The sequence below is a fragment of the Scylla paramamosain genome, chromosome 8, assembly GCF_035594125.1.
Source record: "Scylla paramamosain isolate STU-SP2022 chromosome 8, ASM3559412v1, whole genome shotgun sequence".
Classification (NCBI taxonomy): domain Eukaryota; kingdom Metazoa; phylum Arthropoda; class Malacostraca; order Decapoda; family Portunidae; genus Scylla; species Scylla paramamosain.
In genome coordinates this window covers 16,289,540-16,313,909 of record NC_087158.1, presented here as the reverse complement: position 1 = coordinate 16,313,909, position 24,370 = coordinate 16,289,540, and the positions used below count along the sequence as shown (strand labels likewise).

Sequence of the window (24,370 nt, the reverse complement as noted above, 5' to 3'; positions counted from 1 at the left end):
GAGAGGAAGGAACGTGGGAAGAGAAGAAGGACAATACAAGGTATAGGAGATGGAGAGAATTTGAGTCTAATTATAGCAACACATTTTACAGGTTGGCAATTATCACAACACAACACTCAAACACACACACACACACACACACACACACACACACAAATAGGTTGACTACTCAAGCTTTAATTGGGTGTAGCTCAGAGGAGAGGAGGGAGGGAAGAAAGGGAGGAAGAGATAGAGGGAAAGGAAGATGGAGGAATGAAGGAAAAAAGTAAGTAAGGAAGGAAGGGAGGGAGGGGAGGGAGGGGAGAGAGGGAAGGGAGGGAGGGAGGGAGGAAAGAAGAGGAAGGTAATTAGGTAATATGAAAGAAGAAAAGAAGGAAAGAATAAAAGAATGGCGGGAGGAAGGAATGAGAAGAGGGCAGGGGGGGGGGGAAGGAAGGGTAGGAATACGTAGTTGTGGCGAGAGGAACGAGAAAGAAAAAAAAATAATAGGAGAAAGTGGAATGAAAGGAGGGAAAAAGAAAGGAAGGAAATAAGAAAAATTCTAGAAGTGTTCTTTAAGGAATGAGAAAGAGTAGATGAGGGAAAAATAAATAAAAAATTATCAAAAAGTACCAATGAGCGCGCGTATAAGAGAAAATAGAACGAAAAGACAAAGGAGACTAAGAAATGACGAATGGCGAAACAAAAATAGATAAGAAAATTTAAAGATGCAAATAATCATATATGGAAAGACAGCGTAGGAAGTGAGAGCAAATAAAGAAAGAAAAAGTAAAGTAAAGTAAGGTAAAGAAAGTAAATTGTATAAAAAAAAACAAGAACAAAAACAAGAAACAAACAAGTAAATATCATGAAAATAATACACAAAAAAGAAAGCAGGGGTAAAAAGTAAAAAAAAAAAAAAAATAGGGAGGGGGAAAGCCAAATCAATAATCATATGCTCATCGAGAGAAGAAAAAAGTGAACAGAATAATAGTGAATAAACTCATAACAAATAAATTGAATAATGATGATAATAATAATAATAATAATAATAATAATGATAATAATAATAATAATAATAATAATAATAATAAAGAAAAAGCGAAAAGGAGAAAATAATACTCGTTTCATTTGCATCTTGCGAAGCTTGCGTAATTAATCAAGACAGGAATTGACTTTCCAGGTAAATTTGTGCATGAATCAATATTTTCCTGAGGGTTAGATGATGAAACTCAGGTAGGTGTGTGTGTGTCTGTGTGTGTGTGTCTGTGTGTGTGTGTGTGTGTGTGTGTGTGTGTGCGTGCGTGTGTGTGTTTCTTCGTTGAGTAGTTACCTGTTAATTGATGTTGATGGAGGGAGGGAGGGAGGGAGGAGGGAAGGCGCAATAGAAGGGAGAAATATGCAAGTGGGGGTGAAATTAAAAGGGATATAGGTCAGGGAGAACATGAAATACCACTTAATAATTATGGAGTGTTTTTTTTTTTTTTTATGTAGCAAAATGTGTGTGTGTGTGTGTGTGTAATTTAATCATTAAAATAAGTAGTATTTTAAGCTTTTAATTACTTATCGGAACTAAACCGACCATGATGATGATGAACAAGAAAAAGGTAGTCCTCCACTCCCCTTCCTTCCATTGTCACCGCCACTCCAGACCACTCCACCACTTCCTCTCACCACACCACCACCCCATCACCATCATTCCAAAACACTTTTTCACTCCACTCCTCCACCTTCTCCTCACGACCATTACAGGGTACTCCGCCGCTGCTCCTCATCCCATCCCTCCCTCACCAGTTCCCCTCCTTATTCTCACTCCTCTTAGCTCCTCCCACTACCCCCGCCTGACTAGGTTCACTTCAGGAGTCGATCAGGTAGAGATACATCACACTTCCTCTCACTCTCTCTTTATCCTTGTGCCAAACTTTCTTCCTTCCTTCTCTCGCTTCCTCCCTCCTTTCCTCTCACTCACTCATCACTTCCTCTCCTTCGTACCTGCAATTTATGATCCAAACTTCTTGATAATTGCTCTCCCAAAGATGTCATGATTAGTTGATGGTTTCCCTCTCTAACTTCTTCTCTAAAGTTCCCTCCCACCTTCTTGTTACCTGTAATCTAAGTATGTTCCTTTGTTCTTGCTGATTTGGTAGTATCTGGAATCTGTGCTCTATATTTTGCGTGTTAGTTAGTTCTTAAGTCCTTCATGATTCATTGTGTTTCGTTCCTCTAGTAAATCTAATACATTCATTTGTTGTCTGTGACTAATTCTATAATTTGCATTCCTGTTTTCTGGGTTTTTTTAATCGTCTCATTTTGCTCTCATAATCGTGATTTTTTCTAACATTTAAGTAATATGCTGTCTTCTGGACGTGGCTTTATTTCTGCCGTTCATCATTTTAAGTGACAGCATTACTAAGTTTTCATCTCTTACTTTTTTTTATTTATTTTCAATATCTATTTTATAAAAATCTCCTTACTTTAGTTAAGGTACTACTGCACTCGTTGTACTATAAAAGCATTTAAATTTTTAATTGATTAATATTTTTTTCTTATTATTCTTTGTCTTTTGTCATTTCTGTCTTCATAGGATTTCATCGCCTCTTTCGTTCATGTACGTTTCCCAAACTATTGCCAGGAAGGTGTGGCTACGAAAACATAGCTTCAATTATTTTCCAAGGTATGTAACATTTTCATTCTCGCTCTCATAACTTGGAGTTCTCGTGCAGTCATTTGCAACTTTAACCTGATCAGCAGCGGCGCCGCCAGAACCATGTCATGGTCTCGTTCCTTGCTTTCAATGCGATCCACGTTCTTTTGTGTCTTTTCTTATTCAAATCACCTCCCATAAAAAGACGGAATAAAGCATCGAATAAAGACTGTTTTCACCTTCCTCTCCTTGCATTTCTCCACCTCTTTACTTCCTGCACATTAAGCCTTTTTAATGGAGGGAGGGGGCGGGAGGAGGAGGAAGCAAGAAGACAAGGGGGGAAGGCAAAGTTGAACGGGAGTATACACACTGAGAGGAGACACCGGGTGGGGGGAGAGTGAGACAGAGGAAAACACTAAAGGACAAAAGGAAAAGGACGGGGAGTAGGGAGGAACAGATGGGAGAGGAAGGAGTTGGGAGGGTGGGGGCGCTGCACCTGCTTATCTATCCACCAAATGTGAAGAAAAACGAGGTCATGATTCCGTTTCCTTTCCATTCCACTAATTAGGTCAGTTGCACGGGTAACTTTTCAAGAAGTGATTTTATTTATTCTTTTTTTGTTTTTTTTTACATACGAGCCTGCTTCAGATAATTATTGATGTGTGTTGATGTGAAGAGCGTGTGGGAAGTGTCTTAATGAAGGCAACAGGCGGTGGGAAATGCTTTGAAATGAGATTAAGATACAGGTAAAAGAAAACCAAAGTGAATAAATAGACTAGGTAATTGGACTAAATAAACAAAATGAACAGATGCATGTAATGGCGTGGAAAGAGAGAGAGAGAGAGAGAGAGAGAGAGAGAGAGAGAGAGAGAGAGAGAGAGAGAGAGAGAGAGAGAGAGAGAACGTGAGCCTCTATTGCCCTTTTGATGGGAAACATAATGGTTTGGGAAAATAATGACGGTATTAATTGGCGTGGTTTGGAAAGGCGCCGGCAGCTCTTGGATCTGCTCATTTGTTTAACTCTAATTTGAGGGCTTGAAATTTTTTGAGTGATAAATATTTTTACTTTATTTACTTATTTATTTATTGGAGGGAGAAGAAGGATGAGGATCGCCAGGTGGAATAAAAAAAAACGCATAAAAAAATACGTAAGATTGTTTGGGTTGTGCAAGCAGTACTCTCTCTCTCTCTCTCTCTCTCTCTCTCTCTCTCTCTTCTCTCTCTCTCTCTCTCTCTCTCTCTCTCTCTCTCTCTCTCTCAGAACTATTACCAACCTACTCCAAACTCCCTCCAGTACTTCTCACACAATCCCTTTCACCGTCTCACACTCACTCACCAACACACACCCGACACTACAGAAACCCACTCCTCCTTCACATCCACCCTTAATAACCCGCAAACACACACGCTTCCTCCCTCCCTCCCTCTCTCACTCACTCCATTCCCTCGCCCTCTGAACGAACAGCAGTAAGCTCGAAGAGAACCAGCCCCGCTATTCCTTATTTACAAATGACTTTTTTTTTTTTTTATGTAAGAGGAACACTGGCTAGCGAAGGTAAAAGTAAAAAAAATAATTCAAATTTAGAAGGATAATAAAAAGATAAAGACTACAAATTAAGCGGGCTGGGACTTGAATACACTAATTGCAAGTAAGGCGTTACTGACTACACTGACCCAGAAAAGTACGTATGGCGCTGTTCTGACACAACAAAAAGGAAGAAAAGCAAGACTCATTGATGGTGCCACTCCCTGGAAAAAAAAAAACCCACACAAACCATCAGCAAATCCAAAGTTGGAGGTTAAGTGCCTTGAGATCTCCCTCTTGAAAAAGCTCAAGCTATAACAAGGGAAAATACCAAAAAAGAATTACCAGAAAAAAAGAAATATAAGACTGCATTACAGATGTGGACAGAACAGGGGTGAGAAAGTACAAAAGTCTTGTGCAGCAAGGCCTTGGGAAGAGGGGAGATATGCAGTTACCGTGAAAAGAAAAAAAAAAAAGATAGCAAGAGATGCAACACTGCGGCGATGAGAGAGAGGCTGCCAACAGTCAGGTAGAAGAGAGGATCTCATAAAAATGCTTCTGATCCCATCTTGTTCAAAATGATAGTGTAAATGGAATCCACCCATATAGGTAGTGTACCCCACACATGGACGGATAAGGCCTCCGTAAATGAAAAGACAACAGTGAAATTAGTACACCAAGAGTCTGAAGGAAGCATGACAAGTATGGAAGTTATCCCAAAACACCAAGACGCAGAAGGAAAGCCGCGTCAGAACAACCCACGTATGGAAGCGAAGCAGGGCAGTAGGAGGCGTAATATGACCGGACCACTGGAAATACGAGCCCCCATTCCTTCCCTTCATCGTCACGGAATTTTTATGGGCGAGCTGCAACTGATATGAGACTTGAGAAGGCGGAGGAGGAGGTGGGGAGGGGGAGCAAGGAAGGGAAGGACAGAATAAATGGCGCAATAGGTTGTATAACAGAAGAGGAGGAGGAGGAGGAGGAGGAGGAGGTGATTGTAGTAAAAGAAAAGGAAAGGATAAACAGGAAAAAGAATCGGTGGAGGGGATGGTGGTGATGGGGGAGAAAGGGAAAAAAAGGACACCATATATATATATATATATATATATATATATATATATATATATATATATATATATATATATATATATATATATATATATATATATATATATATATATGAGAAAATTGTAAATTCTCTCTCTCTCTCTCTCTCTCTCTCTCTCTCTCTCTCTCTCTCTCTCTCTCTCTCTCTCTCTCTCTCTCTCTCTCTCTCTCTCTCTCCCCCTTGAAGGTGTCATAAGTCACACTCGCCTCTTATCTTGCGTAAAAATCAATCAATGAACTTCTCTCTTATACACAGGAACCCACCCACCACCGGGTCCCCTCAGGCTGTGCACTCAGTCACTCGGCTTTGCTTTTTACACACAAGACAAATTATGTGCCTTCAAACATTTCAGCAGAGGAAAGTTATACTCTATTATTGAGGTTTCTGTACCTGTTTATACAAGATTTGCAGTCTTTTTAATGTTCTATTCTCGTTTTTATTTGAGCTAAATCCGCTATTACGAAAACAAAGAAAATTATACTGGTGTTTAGCTGTAAATATTTCTGGTCTACTTTTTTTTTACCGTAAGCTGCAAATAAGCTAGGAAAATTATTCATATATTTCTTTTTTGTTACATGATTTTCTTGACTATCCTGGAATTAATTAAGAAAAGAAATTATTGACAGTAAGGTCCATCATGTCTTTCCTTTGCTGTTTTTTCTCATCATAAGCTGCAAATAAGCTGGGAGAGAGAGAGAGAGAGAGAGAGAGAGAGAGAGAGAGAGAGAGAGATGAGAGAGAGAGAGAGAGAGAGAGAGAGAGAGAGAGAGACTGATTGAAAGACAGAAAAGCACTAAGTGAAAAACAGAAACTGAAAAAAAAAAAAATCAGACAAAGAAAGGGAACGAAAAATTCATAATGACAAAGAAAGAGACGAGGATAAAAAGGAGAAACAATAAAAACGACAGGAATTCACAGAAAAAAGGAAAAAAAAACAACCCAGAACTTTATAATGACAGAAGATAAAAAAAAATGAAAACAAAAAACACAATCACACACACACACATACACACACACACACACACACAAAACTGAAAGAAAAAACATCTGATCATCTGAAACCACAAAAATAAAAAGACCAGAACTAACCGCGCGCGCGCGCACACACACACACAAAAAAAAATCGAACATGCAAACTGGGGAAAAAAAAAAGATATAAAAAAAAACCTTGGAATAATTAAGAGGAAGATAATGAGACCGATGTACAGCAAAATTGGAAAAACAGAGAGAGAGAGAGAGAGAGGAGAGAGAGAGAGAGAGAGAGAGAGAGAGAGAGAGAGAGAGAGAGTGAGTTTCCCGTTCATTTTAATCTGGCGCATTCCACATCCGGCGCGGGAGTCGGGACGGATTTCAGAAAGGTCCCGCGCGCCTCACATGCCGAGCGGCGACAAAAAAATTCGCGAAGTCCCAAGCGTTCAAGTGATTGGAAAAGTTATATTAAGCGTCATTGGAGGAGGAGGAGGAGGAGGAGGAGGAGGAGGAGGAGGAGGAGGAGGAAGAAGAGGAAATTTTTGACACAACCCTTAAGTTCCTGAGTCTTCCGAGAGAGAGTGAGAGAGAGAGAGAGAGAAAGAGAGAGAGAGGGAGTGAGAGTGAGAGGGGGGAAGGCAAGAATAAATAAACAAATGGAAGAGAATTAATAAAAAAAAAAAATGAGAGATTAATAAACATTGGGAGATAGATGCAAGAAAGGGAAAAGAAAACCAAGGGATAGAAGGATGAAGAGGAAGAAAATGGACTGAAGAGGAAGAGAATGGACTGAAGTAGAATAGACGAATAGAGCAGATGGATGAAAAAGGGAAGAGAAACTGATAAAGGAAGGAGAGGCAGCAAGGATGTACAGAAGGAACGAAGAAATAAAGGAAGGTAGGAAGGAAAGAAGAAATGGAGAAAGGAATAGGAGAATGAGGAATGGAAGGAATAAGATAGAGAATAGATGAGGGTATAGGAAAGAAGGCAAGAGTAATGAATCAGTGGAAGGGAGGTGGTGCAAGAGGAGTGAGAGAAAGAGGAAGGGGGGGAGAGAGTGAGGGGGGGGTTAGGGCCATTAAAATGTTTCTTCGTCAGGTGTTATCGTCCATTAATTCAGGTGAAGTAATGGTGGTGATGCGGTGGTGGTGAGGTGGTAGTAATAAGAAGGCATTACCGTTATCGTAGTGGTGTTATGTTTTGCTATGGTGTTGTGGTTGTGGTGAATGGTGAGGTGTATGTTATGTCACGATTTTCACATCCCTCCTAGGCACTCGTACACTGACAACTAATGACTCGTACACACACACACACATCATGCAAACGTGCTTCTTGAGTCCTCAGCTCAACCGGTGTCGTGTACATTTGTAACACAGGAAAACGTCACAATACGAAACAATTAACAGCACCAGGAGTAATGCATGAAAATCTTTATAAGTATCTACAAGGAGGGCATTAAAAGGAATAGATTTTGCAATTTATGGACAGTTTAAAGATTGGGGGAGGCTATATAACAAGTAAAGATGTATCAGAATGATTGTTATTAAGGAAAGATGCACCAAATGGCAGTCAACGAGTTAAGCAAAACTAGGATAGAAGTTGAATAGTTGAGCCAGAAACTAATTAATGGCCGCGTTCACCTGAGCCGCGTGAAACAATTAACCTAACCATGACTCATTACAATCAAATATACGGTTAAACTATCCCGGCCAACTTGGTACGAGATAATGGAGGCAAGAGAAGAGCACATGATTTATTGAGAGGCAAAAGATCGGGAGATGGCGTTCCATGGTGGCTCACATTAAAGACACGGCACATCGGTAACGGGTGATTTTATTATGTCCAGTCAATGCATCACTCTGGCGCGTCTGATCCTTCCCAGCACACTCCATTCAGCCTTGCCGTCGCCCACACCAGAGCAAGAACCCACTATGCTCTTCCCCCACACCTCTTCCCACGCACACTAGTTCACGGCAGTCCAGCATGTAATCTCCCTCTCGCAGTCATCAGCACATATCTCTACAGCACGATATCTCTGTGTTACATTCACGGATTAATATTTTCACACGCAGAAAATTAATACCAATTTCCTAAATGGCAATGGTGATAGTGCTACAAGTAATAGTAATACTAGTGATGGTGGTAGTGATGGTACTAGTTATGGTGGTAGTGATGGTGGTAAAGTTATGGTGATATTAATACTAAAAGAAGTGATGTTGCTGGTAGTGTTGCTAGTAGTGTTGTTGTTGTTACTGCTGCTGTTGTTCTTACTGATGATGGTGGTGGTGGTGGTAGTGAGTCAGGTACAACAGGTAAATCTGCCGTAGTATATTTAATGAGTTCGTAAATGAGGTACGAGTAAATATAGGTCGTCCCCTAATGGTGACACACACACATACACACACACACACACACACACTCTCTCTCTCTCTCTCTCTCTCTCTCTCTCTCTCTCTCTCTCTCTCTCTCTCTCTCTCTCTCTCTCTCATTATCTTCCTTTTTTTTCTAATTTCCCACTCTGTTTGGTTTGCTGAATGTTTTGCGAGCCCTGTTATCTTGTTTGTCTTGCTTTGCCAGTTAGCAGTAGGAAAAAGTGTGGTAATAATATATATATTTTTTTTTTTTCAAGATTTGGGAGAAACTTCACCATCTTTCATATATAAACGCCTTCGTCATTTGTACATTTCTTTCGTATCTTTCATAATTTGTTCCCTTGTTTTTGCCTTGCTTTATCAGTTAGCCGTAGAAGAACAAGTGGTAATATATACTTCTTTTTTTCAAGATTTAGTCGAAAAACTTCACTTTCATATATGTGCGTCTCCATCATTCACATATTTCTTCCGTAATTTGGTATCATATACTTTAAAGTCTCCTGTCACTTGCTTTTTTATCAGGTTTCATTACATGTCAATAACACTTCAAAGATAAATAGGTCAAAATGAATAAATGCATCAATGAGCAAATCAATATAATGAAGAGCTTAATATCACACCTTCCTAACCTTTAATAACACATTTCTTTGATATACGTGAATGACTAACATTTTTTCTTCTTCTTCTCCTTCCTTCCTACCTTACTCTTCATTCATTCTTTCATTCCTTCCTTCCTATTTTACTCTTCCTTCCTCATATACTCATTTTTTCCTCCCTTACTCCTCCTACTCCTCCTTCTTTTCTATAGGGTCGCCACCTCCTCCCTGCCCTGGTGTCAGACGCAGATAAAAGAAGAAAAGAAGGGAAAAGTAAAAGAAAAAAAAAGAAAAGAAAAAGCAACATCAGATAAGGGAGGTGGACTGGGCGAGTTCTTTTGGGCGCGTCTGGAGATGAAACACTGGGACGAAACTAAAAACAACTAAAGAAAAGTAAAATAAATGAAAAAAATGCTAATAATAATAATGTAAGGATATTGAATGAGGAAGGTTAAGAATGTGAGTAGTAGTAGTAGTAGTAGTAGTAGTAGTAGGGATGGTGGTAGTGGTGGCGATGGTGGTGGTGGTATAAATTAACTGAAAAAAGATCGACAATTGCTGAGAGAGAGAGAGAGAGAGAGAGAGAGAGAGAGAGAGAGAGAGAGAGAGAGAGAGAGAGAGAGAGAGAGAGAGAGAGAGAGAGAGAGAGAGAGAGAGAGAGAGAGAGAGAGAGAAACAAACACAGGGAAATCAAAGAAACTGACAAAAAAAAATAAAAGAGAGAAAAACAGCAAGGAACACTACACAACGCAGGGAGAGTAAACAGAGTAGAGAGAGAGAGAGAGAGAAAGGGAGAGGGAGGAAAGACACGGGGTATGTATTACTCACCTAACTCCCATTAACACCAGGTAATTAGGTGTCATTAAGGCCGCGTCAGGTAACGTGAGAGAAATGGGGGCTGTGATTGTGAAAGATATCACCGAGGAAGAGGAAGAGGAAGAGAAATAGTGGAAGGCAGGGAAGGAGGAAGAGAGTATATAGTAAGGAAAGGGAAGGGGAGGAAATGACGTACATATAGTAGAGGAAATAAAAGGAAGGGAAAGAAAGGAAATGGAAGGGAGGGAGGAAAGACAGTTACAGAGGAGAAATTAATCTGATGTGTGTACAAATGAAAGAATTGAAGGTAGGAGACAAAGGATGATAAAAGGAAAGAAGGAAAGAGGGAAAGATAAATATTGTCGACATAATTAATGAAAGCTGAAGGAAGAAGGGAAAAAGGGAAGAAAAGGAAAGGAGGAAGGAAAATGGGAGGATGAGAGGAACGGAAATAGGAAAGGAAAGAAAGGAGGATGAAAGGAAAACAGGAAAGGAAGGATGGATGGAAGGATAGAAGTAAAGGAGTGGCAAAAGTGATAAAGATTAGATAAAGAAATATATACGAGAGGAGGAAGAAGAGGAAGAAGGAGAGGAGGAGGAGGAAAGGAGGAGAAGGAAAAGAAAGAGGAAGAACATAAGAAAATAAGGGAAGCTGCAAGAAGCCATATGAGGAAGAGGAGGAGGAAAAGCAAGAGAAGGAGAGGGAGGAAGAGGAATAGATGAAAGGAGGATATATTTTGCAGTGAAGAATAAAGAAAGGGTAAAGGGATTTGAGAAGGAAGGAAGGGAGGGAGGGAGGGAGGGATGAATGGAGAAAGAAAAAAAAGGTGATTGTATTGGTGGTGACGGTGGTGGTGGTGGTGGTGGTGGTGGTGGTGGTGGTGGTGGTGGTGACAGCGGACAAAGGAAAAAGATGGAGGGTTATTTTTTTTTCTTCCTTTCTTTACGTCATTATGATCATCTATCAACATCGATGCACACACCCCACACTCCTCCTCCTCCTCCTCCTCCTCCCCAGCACCCACCCTCTCTCTCTCTCTCTCTCTCTCTCTCTCTCTCTCTCTCTCTCTCTCTCTCTCTCTCTCTCTCTCTCTCTCTCTCTCTCTCTCTCTCTCTCTCTCTCTCAACACAAACCAGAGCCGACAGTCTTTATTCTGCGCCAAATGCATAGCTATAGCTCTCTCTCTCTCTCTCTCTCTCTCTCTCTCTCTCTCTCTCTCTCTCTCTCTCTCTCTCTCTCTCTCTCTCTCTCTCTCTCTCACAACAACAGGTAAAACTGCTTGGGGAGGCAGAGAAGAGAAGAGAGAAGAGAGAGAGAGAGAGAGAGAGAGAGAGAGAGAGAGAGAGAGAGAGAGAGAGAGAGAGAGAGAGAGAGAGAGAATCAGGTCCCTCGCCACATTGTACAAAAAAAATCCTTCGTTAGGCAAAAGTTACCCCTTAAATACCCCCCTCTCTCTCTCTCTCTCTCTCTCTCTCTCTCTCTCTCTCTCTCTCTCTCTCTCTCTCTCTCTCTCTCTCTCTCTCTCTCTCTCTCTCTCTCTCTATATATATATATATATATATATATATATATATATATATATATATTCTTTCATTCCGTCAGGAAGTCAATGAACCAGTTAACCATGTCAGTTAGCCAGTCAGTCTCGTCAGTAAACACAAAACACATGCCAGCAAATCGTTACCAGTCAGTCAGTCAGTCAACCAGTCAGTCAGTCTTCCTCCTCCTATTCACAATTTCCTCTCATTCTTCCTCCTGTTTTATCCCCTTTTTCGAATTTAATATATTCAGCTCCACATTTTTTACCCTTCCTAACTTGCCTTCCTTCCTGCCTTCCTTCCTTCCTTCCTTCCTTCCTTCCTTCTTCTCCTTCTCTTTATCCTTTTTTTTTCCTCTGTTTTCTCCTACTCTTTGACCTGCTTCTATTTAATTACTCTCTCCTTCACACCTCTTCTTTCTCTTCTTTCTTTTCTATCTTTCCTGATCCTCCTCACCTGCCTCCTCCTTCCCCTTCTCCCTTTCATCCTCCTTCTCCTGCTCATTTCACATTCATAACAATATAGGTTTTAGATTAAGAGGTGTCTGGCTTCAACATTTTACCCAAAGACGCTGGGAGGGAAGGACCACAAAGGGGTGACATAATTCTTTCACGATTCCTTGCTTCTTCTTATTTTTCAGACTTTGCTCTCCCCCATTTCACTCTGCATTTCTCTTTTCTTCTCTCTCCATTAATTTCACTTTGTGTTTTTTTTTCCTTCATTTCTCTTCGTCTATAAGAGTTTGTATTTCCTTCTTTCTTTCTCTTCCCCTTCGGCCTTTTTTCTTTCCTTCGTTTACCTCTGTATATTCCATTTTATTCTTTTTTTCCTTTCCTCTCCGTCTATTCCACTTCTTGTTTTTCTCTTTTCTTTTGTCCCTCTCCGTCTGTTCCACCGCATTTTTTTCGCTCCCTATTTTTTTTTTATTTCTATTTATTTCACATGCCACTTCCTTTCCCTTCCTCTTTGTTCATTCCACTTCCACTAGGGTAAAAACTGTTCATAGTTCAGTGAAGACGAAAAAAGCGACTTACAGGATTAAAATAATAAAAAGAAAACTGAAATAATAAATAAATAAAATAATAAAAAACTAAAATAAAAAAAATAAATAACTATACAAAATGCTATCTTGAGTGGAAGGGAAAATCCAAGTAGAAAAAAGCATCTTGCGGTAGCAGTGGTAGCTTTTGCCTTCATCGAAAAAATAAATAAATAAGAATAAATAAAAAATAAATAAATGGATATAAAAAAAATAGCTTAACATTCTTTTGGAAGTATAAAGAAGTTGTTTTAATTCGAAAATAGAAAACAGATTAGCAAGTGTGTGTGTGTGTGTGTGTGTCCTATACCAGATACATTGGTAAACATACAAGGGAATGAAACCAATTAACAAAGGCGGGCAAGAGAAAAAAATATAAATAAATATATGTATATAATAAATCAACCAAATAAACGAATGAATATAAGAGAACACAGATTAACACAACACAGACAGGTTGCACTCTTTGATGTTCAGCCAAATTAAAGTGAACACTAAAAATGTTTAAAAACTTCAGAGAGAGAGAGAGAGAGAGAGAGAGAGAGAGAGAGAGAGAGAGAGAGAGAGAGAGAGAGAGAGAGAGAGAGAGAGAGAGCTTTTTGTTCATTTCTCACTTTCCTTTCGTGTGTGTGTGTGTGTGTGTGTGTGTGTGTGTGTGTGTGTGTGTGTGTGTGTGTGTGTGTGTGTGTGTGTGTGTGTGTGTGTGTGTGTGTGTGTGTGTGTGTGTGTGTGTGTGTGTGTGTGTGTGTGTGTGTGTGTGTGTGTGTGTGTGTGTGTGTGTGTGTGTGTGTGTGTGTGTGTGTGTGTGTGTGTGTGTGTGTGTGTGTGTGTGTGTGTGTGTGTGTGTGTGTGTGTGTGTGTGTGTGTGTGTGTGTGTGTGTGTGTGCGTGCGCGCGCGCGCGCGCGCGCGTATGCGCGTGTGTACGTACGTACATGCGTGCGTGCGTGCGTACATGCGTGTGTGCGTGTGTGAGCGCACCCCTGCTTGATCATTCTCTCTCTCTCTCTCTCTCTCTCTCTCTCTCTCTCTCTCTCTCTCTCTCTCTCTCTCTCTCTCTCTCTCTCTCTCTCTCTCTTACCATCTGTAATAAAATAAATCACATGCATATATTAAAAAGACGAAAAAAGTCAGGGAAATAAAAAAGCGAACAAAACATAAATGAATGAAAAGAAGAGAAAAAATTACTCCGATATAAAATGGAAAGTAAAAAGAGAATAAAAATTTAGCAATCTGTGGATAAAAGTCCTCCCCCAACATGAGGGAAAAAAACGCGAGGTCAGAACTAACTCACGGAAACATTCGATTTTATGAGAGAGAGAGAGAGAGAGAGAGAGAGAGAGAGAGAGAGAGAGAGAGAGAGAGAGAGAGAGAGAGAGAGAGAGAGAGAGAGAGAGAGAGAGAATCAGCAACTGAGGATTTTCCAAGCATCTAAATTTAGCAATTAAACTAGGAAGTAGAAAAATGTAGATTAAATAAACATAATGAATGAATGAATGAACATTAGAGTACATAAAATAAAAAAAAATAGTATATAATGAATAAAACTGCAAAATCAATTAATCATAAATAGATAAAAAGAAATTAAAATGAAATAAATGAATAAACAAATAAGCAAGCCAAAAAAAATTTCACTTCAGTCTTTTCACCCACAACAAAAAAAAAAAAATACATATATAATTAAAAGTATAACTAATGAAGCAAAGCAAATAAATCTGAGGCAGTATGGGTCTAATATATGAAGCTGTTATTCTGGTTAATTAATTATAATCAGGCCCAGAGGCACCGTGGGAAAAATGTGGCATTCTGCGAGTATTAAAGGTGTGTGTGTGTGTGTGTGTGTGTGTGTGTGTGTGTGTGTGTGTGTGTGTGTGTGTGTGTGTGTGTGTGTGTGTGTGTGTGTGTGTGTGTGTGTGTGTGTGTGTGTGTGTGTGTGTATACTGGCCACAAAAATAAGGATATGAAAACATTACTAAATTAGAGGTCATGGGTGAATCATTATAAATTTCAGGTGATATGAGTAAGCAAAAAAAATAAAAGATAAAAGGAATGAAATGGAAACAGCGATAGAAAAAGAATCAAATTGTCAAATGCAAAAAGAAGAGAGAATGAGATGCATAGTAAACGTGAAGGCAAAGTGATGGCATGTTCTTACCTTATTAATATCTACCCATCAGTCAATCTATATCTACCTATATGTCCCTGTCTGCCTGTCCTATTGCCTATTTTTCTATTTATTCATTCCTGCCTATTTATATTTGTTTATTTACTTGTCTATCTATCTATACTTATATGTCAGTCTGTCTGTTCGTGCACGTCTACCTGTTTCTGTCCTTGTCTGTATCTGCATTCGGTGGTTGTCCTTAACTTAACAATAAAGCGAAAAGTATAGGGTGGTAATGTTTCTCTCTCTCTCTCTCTCTCTCTCTCTCTCTCTCTCTCTCTCTCTCTCTCATGAAAAGATTTCACCTTTTCCACAAGCATTAATTAATTGTATGGTGCACATAACATGTGTTATTGGCCAAGCTCGTTGCCTGCAGGTCTCGCTCGACACAGCCAGCTGCTCCCCTGCCAGAGCCCTTGACAAGCTCCTTTGGACAGGACTGACTACTCACACCACACAACAGCACAGCAACGCCTTACATCCCGCATCTATTTCCTACTGGTGAAGCGAAACCGCACTATGTCACTGTGGCCGTGATCGTATAGTGGTTAGTACATTGCGTTGTGGCCGCAATAACCCAGGTTCGAATCCTGGTCACGGCAAGTGACGAAAGCTTTACTATCAAAGTGACGAAAGCTTTACTATCTTAACTTTTATCTTTTGGAAGATTTTCAGGTCGCAGGAGCCAGATCACTTATTTTTCTCGTGTCTATGGGGCACCACCTCAACCTTTCACCAGGGCCAGACGAAATACTTCCCAGATTACTAAAAGAATGTAAAGATATAATTCATGAATCCCTGGTTAAATATCTTCAAGTAATCATTAGATTCAGAAAAGATGCTGGTAACCTGGTAGCAAGTTAATGTAGTGTTCATTTCTACGAAAAAAACGTCAATGTCGAGTTACCGGCCAGTCAACATAACTTCAATTGCAGGTAAAATCATAATGTCTGTAACTGCAAGGAACATAGGGGGTCATCTAGACAATCATAAGTTCATAAATGATTCACAGCATGGCTTCAAGAAGGGCGTCATGCCTCACGAAGAATTTTTTTCTAGTAGTGTCTACTAAGCAGCAGACAGTGGGGATGGTTACGGAATAATACACCTGGACTTGTGTAAGGTGTTCTTGAACAAGGTTAGGGCGCGTTGAATAGATGGGAAAGTGTTAGGCTAGAGAGAGAGAGAGAGAGAGAGAGAGAGAGAGAGAGAGAGAGAGAGAGAGAGAGAGAGAGAGAGAGAGAGAGAGAGAGAGAGAGAGAGAGAGAGAGAGAGAGAGAGAGAGAGAGAGAGAAAGAGGCGAGAGAGAGAGAGAGAGAGAGAGAGGCGAGAGAGAGAGAAAGAGGCGAGAGAGAGAGAAAGAGGCGAGAGAGAGAGAGAGAGAGAGAGAGAGAGAGAGAGAGAGAGAGAGAGAGAGAGAGAGAGAGAGAGAGAGAGAGAGAGAGAGACTGCATTGAGGTCAGGAATAGAGAAACATAAGATAAGATGTGATCTGATAAGAGATTTTTTAAATACTATAGAGGAGAAAACAAGAATGACAAACGCCTCAGGGTTGGTGATTACAATATCAAACGAAATATTAAAGCTTGATAAATCTAGGTAAAAAGAAAAAAGAAAAAAGTCTTAGGAAGGAACTGCTTCTCAGAGTGGTAGGTGAATAAAAGAGACTCAGCAATCAGGTCGTCAGTGCAGTCATTAGGGAGTTTTAGAAAGATTAGACAAAATTTATGGATGCGGATAAGTGGAAATAGGTGGCAAGTATTTCTCAAAGGGACTGCCGCTTGTAATCCTGACGGCTTCTTGCAGCTTCCCTATTTTCTTATGTTCTTATAATCTTCGTATAAGAACACATCCCTCTAGCTGCCTATCTGCTCCCAGGATGTGTGTGTGTGTGTGTGTGTGTGTGTGTGTGTGTGTGTGTGTGTGTGTGTGTGTGTGTGTGTGTGTGTGTGTGTGTGTGTGTGTGTGTGTGTGTCCTTTTTCGCTCCTTTCCTCATTTTCTAGTTTCATTATCATCATGTTTGTGTCATTATCATCATGTTTGTGTTTATCTTTAAGTGTAATTTTAGAATTAATACATGCCTTTATGTTGTTCTTCTTTCCAGTTTTCTTTCCCACTTTTATTACATGTTCTTTTCTTCTTATGCTTAAATTTATGCATTCAAATACTTTAGAAATAGAATCGAAAATTTTAAAAAAATCAGTGTTTTCTCCATTCCAGCTTTTCTTCTTTTTTTCTTCTTCTCCACTTCTACTCCATCCTCTGCATAGAAAAAATTCTTCCTTTTCTCCTAATTCATCTTCTTCGTCTTCCTTCTCCTCTCCCCTTATCTTCTGCATTTTTCTCCTCCCCCTCTTCCTCATTCTTTTTTTTTTCAATTTTCTTCTTACTCTTCCTTCTCCTTTTTCGCCACGCAAACATCTTCACACTAATACTATTTACACACATGCATATTAAAGTGAAAATAAAATGTGCAGAGAGAGAGAGAGAGAGAGAGAGAGAGAGAGAGAGAGAGAGAGAGAGAGAGAGAGAGAGAGAGAGAGAGAGAGAGAGAGAGAGAGAGAGAGAGAGAGAGAGAGATTCATTTCCTCTCTACTTCACCATCCTTCAAAGAGTATTCTAGGGTCACTAAACTCCAAATTCCTTCTCTTCCTCCTACTCCTTCTCCTCCTCCTCTTCTTCATTTCTTTTTCCTCCTCTTTCAAGCCTGCCTACCTGCCCCTCCAATTCCCATCTCTCACTCACTCACTCACTCTCTCTCTCTCTCTCTCTCTCTCTCTCTCTCTCTCTCTCTCTCTCTCTCTCTCTCTCTCTCTCTCTCTCTCTCTCTCTCTCTCTCTCTCTCTCTCTCTCATCTCATTGTCACCCACTCTTTCTTCCACATTCCTTCTCTTCATCTCCTCTATCGTCTCTTGCCACATTCTTTCCTCACCTCCTCTCACCACATCCTCCTCCTCCTCCTCCTCCTCTTCCTCCTCCTCCTCCTCCTCCTCCTCCTCTTCGTTCCAGGTAAAGAAGTTAATAATGCGCGTATCTAAATGGACAGGTATATAACGTAAACCCTCAGGAGGCGGGGGGAAATAGGATGGGAAATAGGTGAGGTAATTCTTTGCCATCACGGGTTAAGGGGCTCGGGTGTGCCGCTGCGGGTTATTAGTCGCTCGGGTGACGCGCGTTCCCTTCATTTAGCAGGTGGTTGTTTTTGCTGTTTGCCTCGATGTTTTTTTTTTTTCGAGTTATGTTTATTTTTTTTTCTTTTTTTACAGCACAAAAGGAATTAGGAACCTAAGAGCATTATGATGGCAAGGGAATGGCTTATTTGTTTAGCGTTACCTGTTCTTCGTTACCTAGTTTGGCTTCATTTTATAGCAAGGAAAGAATTAAGAGCGTAAGATAATAAGGAGAAGGATACCAAGCCAGCGGCCTGCACGTGGGAGTCGCTTTGACATCAGGTAGGTTCGTAGATTATATAAACAAATTACGATCCTATGTAAAAAGCATTATCTACTTGTATCCATCCCTATCCATAAATTCACCTACTTGTAGCGTCTTTCTAAAAGCTCACTACTCGCTCGGCAGTGACTTTTGTTAATAGTAATGGAACTGTTTGTGTGCCACGTGTAATCGCTTGGGGGCGCGGTAGCTGAGGTGGTGTCGCCTGACTACAATATGAGAGGGTTCGAATTTTGGTTACAGCCGGGATTTTCTGGAATGATTTCCCACTCCTAAGTTCAGCCAACCTTAAAATGGGTACCATAAAACAGGAACGTGAAGGTGCCGGAGCAAGGAACTGGCCACCCTACTCCACATGGCGAGGCCCAGAGGGGGTGACGCTGCCAATCTTACGCCAACGTTCACAATTCAGTACGGCACAGCTTTACATAACCACTTGACTGATGATAACTAAGCTACGATTATTTCATTACAGTTGGCCCACATGCTACAGACCAGAAATGGAGTCCCTTGCACTGGAAGTTTTGTATTCCTCCATCTTCCCTTGAACATGGAAAATGTTTAGAGTTTTCAAGGATATTTTCATAATTCTAATCGTAGTTTGATAAGAATTCTGCATCACTAAACAGAAAAACATCCCTGAGAAGTGCATTAATCATCTCCATGACCTTTGAAAAATAACCTTGATGAAAGAGAACAAAGACACCCCTTATGCTGCCAGTGGTCACTTTCAAAATTATACGCTTAACTTGTCCCTCAACATTTCATTGCATGTGAAAAGATTTTTTTTTCTAGCATGGAAAGGAAAAATAAAGGACGAAGAAGAATCTAACGTTTTCTCAGATATTCTGAATTTATGAGTATACACAAAAATACATGAACATATATATATCAGGAGACCTATCCGTCTGTAACGAAGATATCAGTTTATCCGTTTTCTATTACTAGCGAACTAGATGTGGAAGAACATTATTTATAGAGAACAAGGTTCTCTCCTTATCCACCTCTCCTTCCGACAATATATCGGCAGGAAAAGTCAAAAGAGATCATGTGCCTAGCAAGAAGTGGGTACATGGAAATTTTATAGTAAAGAATGGAAAAATAGAAATATACTATACCACACTACCACTGAAGCTGTTTTCCCACACCTTGTATCTGATGGATATGAAATAAAAAGTGACAATTACAAACGAGACAAATTTCTATGAATCCTCTGAATTTCATGCCGTTAGCTCTTGTTAGCCTTCGTTTACTGAGAGAGAACATGTCCACCCGCGCTCGTCTCTCTCCTCGTTAGACAATTTTCCCAGCGTATGAATTTCTTTTGTTGTCTGTTGACCAGAACTGCACGGCGTATTCCAGGTAAGGCCTTACTCAAGTTATATATAGTCTCTTTATTACTTCCGGTATCTTATTGGTATCTACCTACTCGTATTAATTCCCCTTTCTAACAAGGAGAGAATGGAAACACAAGAGGATATCCAACAGATTCTAGGAAAAATAGTTTATTTTGTGTATTTTCTTGAAAGAAGGGAACGAAAGGAGACTGACGAAGATATTTTAGAAATGTTTTAGAGGAAAAATACTTTGATACGCTATTTTTCCTTTTCGTTTTCGTAACACGGAAATAAAAGAGAATGAAGATGGGCAAACATAACAGTTTTAAGGGCTGATGGAAATTCCTATACCAGTCTTTTGTGGCAGGAAAGAAGGATGACAAAGAGGTTATTCAGAGCGCTCAGGGAAAAAAGAAAAATAGAAAAAGGGCAACCAAACGCATCTAGTATATCAAACAAAGGAAGAAAGCAGACCAAGACCAACAGGAAAAAGTAAAGAAAGAAAACACAATGATCTGAAAACATTAAAACAATTAAATATATTGATATGAAGGGGAAACGGGTAAGGAAACAGACTGACATGAAAACAAAAAGGTAAACAATAATGGAACATGAAAACAAAGCCATGGAACAGACTGATTTGAAACGAAAATTACCCATGTGACAGAAAAAGTAAAAAAGAAAAGACTGTACAAAAAGGAACCGAGAAAAAAGAAAAAAACATGAAAAAGGAAAGAAAATACAGACTACTCACATGAAAAAAAAAGAAAACATGAAAATCGACAAAAAATGAAAATAATATGAAAATGGGAAAAGGAAAGGATACACTGATATTGAAGAAGATATAGATAAGGAAACAAACTGACATGAGAGGTAGCTAAGACAGGAAACACTGACTTTAAAGAAGGCGAAGAAAGGAAACCGACTAACATAAAAAGAACACTAAGAGAGGAAACAAACTGAAGTGAAAAGTGACAAAGAAAACAGACTGACATGAAAGCGAACAGAGAAAGGAAAGTAACTGAAATAACAGACGGCAAAGAAAGGGAAACATACAAAAATTAAAGGGCACAGAAAGGGAACAAGAAAATAATGAAGAAACTGAAGTATATACACAAAATGACAAAGAAAGAATATAGACTGACAGGAAAGAGAACAAAGCAATGAACAAAGAGTCATATAAAAAAAAAAAAAAAGGTAAGTTTAGTTGTTGAATTGGCGAGGAAAAATTTGCTCTGAAACAAACGGAAGGAAAAAAAAATGAGATACTCGCGTTGAACATTACGTGTGATATTTATTGTGTCAGTTTTATCCCCACTTGTGACGTTATGTTCCCGCGCTGGTGAAATAGAGACAGAAAGAGATAGGAGAAATTATTATGCACTGTTAGATATTGCTCTCTCTCTCTCTCTCTCTCTCTCTCTCTCTCTCTCTCTCTCTCTCTCTCTCTCTCTCTCTCTCTCTCTCTCTCTCTCTCTCTCCTCAGTCTTTTCAACTTTCATTCACCACCACCACCACCACCAGCATTACACCACTGCACCCTAGATAAATAGTAGCTTTTCCATCTGCATCAACAAAAGAAATATAAAACAGAAAACTTGAAGAATGTGAAAACACCGTAAGTAGGAAATTACAAAATTCACCTACGGAGGAAACTTTTCAAAATTAAGAAGAATAAAACAAACATAGGTCTAACGCATTACGACAACGAGAAGGAAGATGCAAGAAAAATAAGTATCGACTACGAGACGAAGGAAGTCAAGTTTAGGTAGAAGAATACTTTCTACGAAGGAAGAGAGGAGGGAAAAAAATATGAAACTAAAAAAAAACAAATACACGTGCAAGTTTTTGTTCACGGAAAACCCAGAAAGAAAATAAGGATAATATTGAAGGATGACCTAACCTAACCTGACCTTAATGATACTAAATATAACCAAAGGCATAAAAGAATAATGATAAAAACAGCAAAATGAAAAAAAATAAATAAATAAACATGACCTATTCTGACGTGACCTTCCAGAGACTCAAAAATAGACAGGTAGGTGAGTGGAAAGCTAATTGAGGTACAGGTGAGGCAAGCAGCAGGGAGGGCAGGTGCATAAGGGTACAGGTAACTAGACTAACACCGGCGCCTGATAACTCTATTAGTGGCAAAGCCTGCACTGATGACAAGACCCAACAGGACACACATTCTATCATGCTTCACTTTTTTTTTTCATTATTCATTCCTTTTGTTAGTCTAGCAGTGTGTGTGTGTGTGTGTGTGTGTTACTACAAGTATAAAGACATCAGGAATTTATTATATACTTAAGAAATAATTCCAAATTAGAGGTCATGGATAAATGATCATCCAATCAAGGATAATGACGACTAAAAATATTAAAAGCAAAGGGACGAAAGAAAATAGGAAGAAAACTAACAGTATTTCAAAGTATTACAGGAAAAAGAAAAGAAAGGGAGGGAAAATATGAAGCAAATGAGATGCATAGTAAAAGTGAAGGAAAAATGAAGGTGTCTCTCTATCTCATTACCTCAATATCTATCTATCATCTCTCTCTCTCTCTCTCTCTCTCTCTCTCTCTCTCTCTCTCTCTCTCTCTCTCTCTCTCTGTGTGTGTGTGTGTGTGTGTGTGTGTGTGGGTGGGGGGGTGGATGGGTGTGCGTGTCATGCACGTATAGACAACACCAGAATCCTTTCGTATTAATATCGCTTTTTATTACTTCGTACTATCAACTTGCATATTCACAATTAGTTTGCCTGATCTATTAAGAGTTTTTTATACCTTCTCTCTGTCACGGGCGAAAAAAATACTCATAAAGTTCTAATATAATGAGATTGGATTCTCTCTCTTCATGGGATCAAACACTGAATAAGTATGTTTACTTTTGGCATTAATAATACTGAGAGCTCAATGGAGGGGTTTTTTGGGGGGCAGAAAAGGGGAGCGATAGGGGAGAGGTGGGGCTGATGGGGAGGAACGTGAGGGGAAGGACTGAGGCGACAGCGATAAAGGAGAGGATAGTGACGCAGACTTTCATTTAACTTGATATTTTTCTATTTCTCTATACTTTCCTTATTTTGAATCACGCAGGAAGGTAAGTTAGCAGTGGGCGCTCTCACTCACCTCTCAGACTGCAGTATATAACACTAAACACGCACTACAAACATCCACACGCTTTTCACCATAATTTATATTCATGGTCCATAAAAAAAAGGGAGGAAAAAACTGCATAGTCTGGGGAGGAGACCATAAATGTCCACACGCCAGGCTACCCCTCGACCATGGATCAATGGTGGCGATTCCCCTGACTTTCTACATTAACCATTGCAATATTCGTGGTCTTGGATATGACTTCTAATCGTGGACCATCACCTCATCTCCAACACTCACATTTTCCTCTGAAACCTCACTGACACTCATCTCTCCAGGTGTTTAAGGCCACTGACAGCAGACCATTTCCTGTTCTCTCCTCATGTTCACTCCCAGGTTGGTTGTTGTGTCTGTGTACGCAACAATATAACTTGCTCTCATACCTGCATTCTTGGGTCTACAGAATTTTCCACCATCTGGCCGAGACTTAATTGTCACTCACTAAATTCATCTGTGCTGTGTATCTCTCATTTAACCGACTTCATGAAATTTTTTGACTATTTGACCTCCATACAGGAGCACATTCTCATCCATTTCCCCTTTTCCCCTTTTCTGAAACTTTAATACTTAGCGAGATTTCAATTTTCACCACCAGTTTCGCCTACCATTATTTTTTCCCTGATTAACCTGGTGAAAACATTTAATTTTGGTACTTTACATGACGTATAGCAATAAATGTAACATCCTACCAGCACGGGAGACACACAAACATTCTTGATCTTTTTCTAATCTCTAACCCTTGTTTATTCTCTTCGTTGGGCTCCTCCGGTCACAACATAATTTCCCTGTCCTGTCCTATGGCTCCACTGCCGCCCCTGGACTCATCACAACAGAGGCGATTTTGGCAATGCAAGTCTGCTAAATTATAGGATCTGAGACGGTATTATTCTGATTTTCCCTGTAATGAGTATTGCTTTCCATCTCCCTGTGCTGAGTGCCTAACACAGGTGATCGTTCCAGTCATGGGGGGTTTACATTCAACACACCTCTTCTAATCTCGAAGCTCGTAAACTTTGATTAGCTTAGCTTGTTCTCGTGCTGTCAGGCTCGAGAACAATACAATCAATAGTTTACCATCTTCATCGCCTGAAAGTCACTTCCTTTATATTTCTGACCAAAATCATGTCATATCTGTTCTCCAACTTGCCAAAAAACTCTGATCAACAAAAATAAAAACCTAAACAGTTCATCTTCATTCGCGCCTCCCAGCATTCAACCTAAAACATTTTCATAATCTTTATTTCTTCTTTTCCTCCCTCTATTTCATCCAGATTGTTCCATTGCTATCTCCTTTACGTACTTCCGAAAGTGAACCCTTCTCTCACACCTTTGCTGACGATTCAACACTGCACGATTCAGGGTTTGTAGCTTCTTCACCTTCCTTTTATGACTATATTATGCCTGTCATAGAAATTCTTTGTAATAATATTTTTATGACCTCTCTGGCCTTGGACTCAGAAGACTTATGGTCCTGATGGAGTCCCTCTTATTGCTCTCCTTAACTCTGCTTCCGTGTTCGTTCCTTGCGTGGTCAAACTTTTCCGTCCGTCTATCAACATCTACCTTTCTATCTTGCTGGAAGTCTGTGTATATTCAACGAGTTGCTAAAAATGATAACGACTGCAATTCCCCAAACTACTGACCTGTACCTTTGGTTTAATGTCTTTCTAAAGCT

The 24,370-nt window shown here is 39.8% G+C and overlaps 1 long non-coding RNA gene and 1 other non-coding gene across 3 annotated transcripts in view; one reads left to right on the top strand and one right to left on the bottom strand.

Moving 5' to 3' along the window:
• LOC135102864 (uncharacterized) overlaps positions 1 to 24,370 on the bottom strand; it is a 107,950-nt gene that overhangs the window by 74,700 nt on the left and 8,880 nt on the right. The gene's annotated exons all lie outside the window — the stretch shown is intronic.
• Positions 15,283 to 15,354, top strand: Trnah-gug (transfer RNA histidin (anticodon GUG)). Its single transcript has one exon. It is a non-coding gene; the product is annotated as a tRNA-His (tRNA).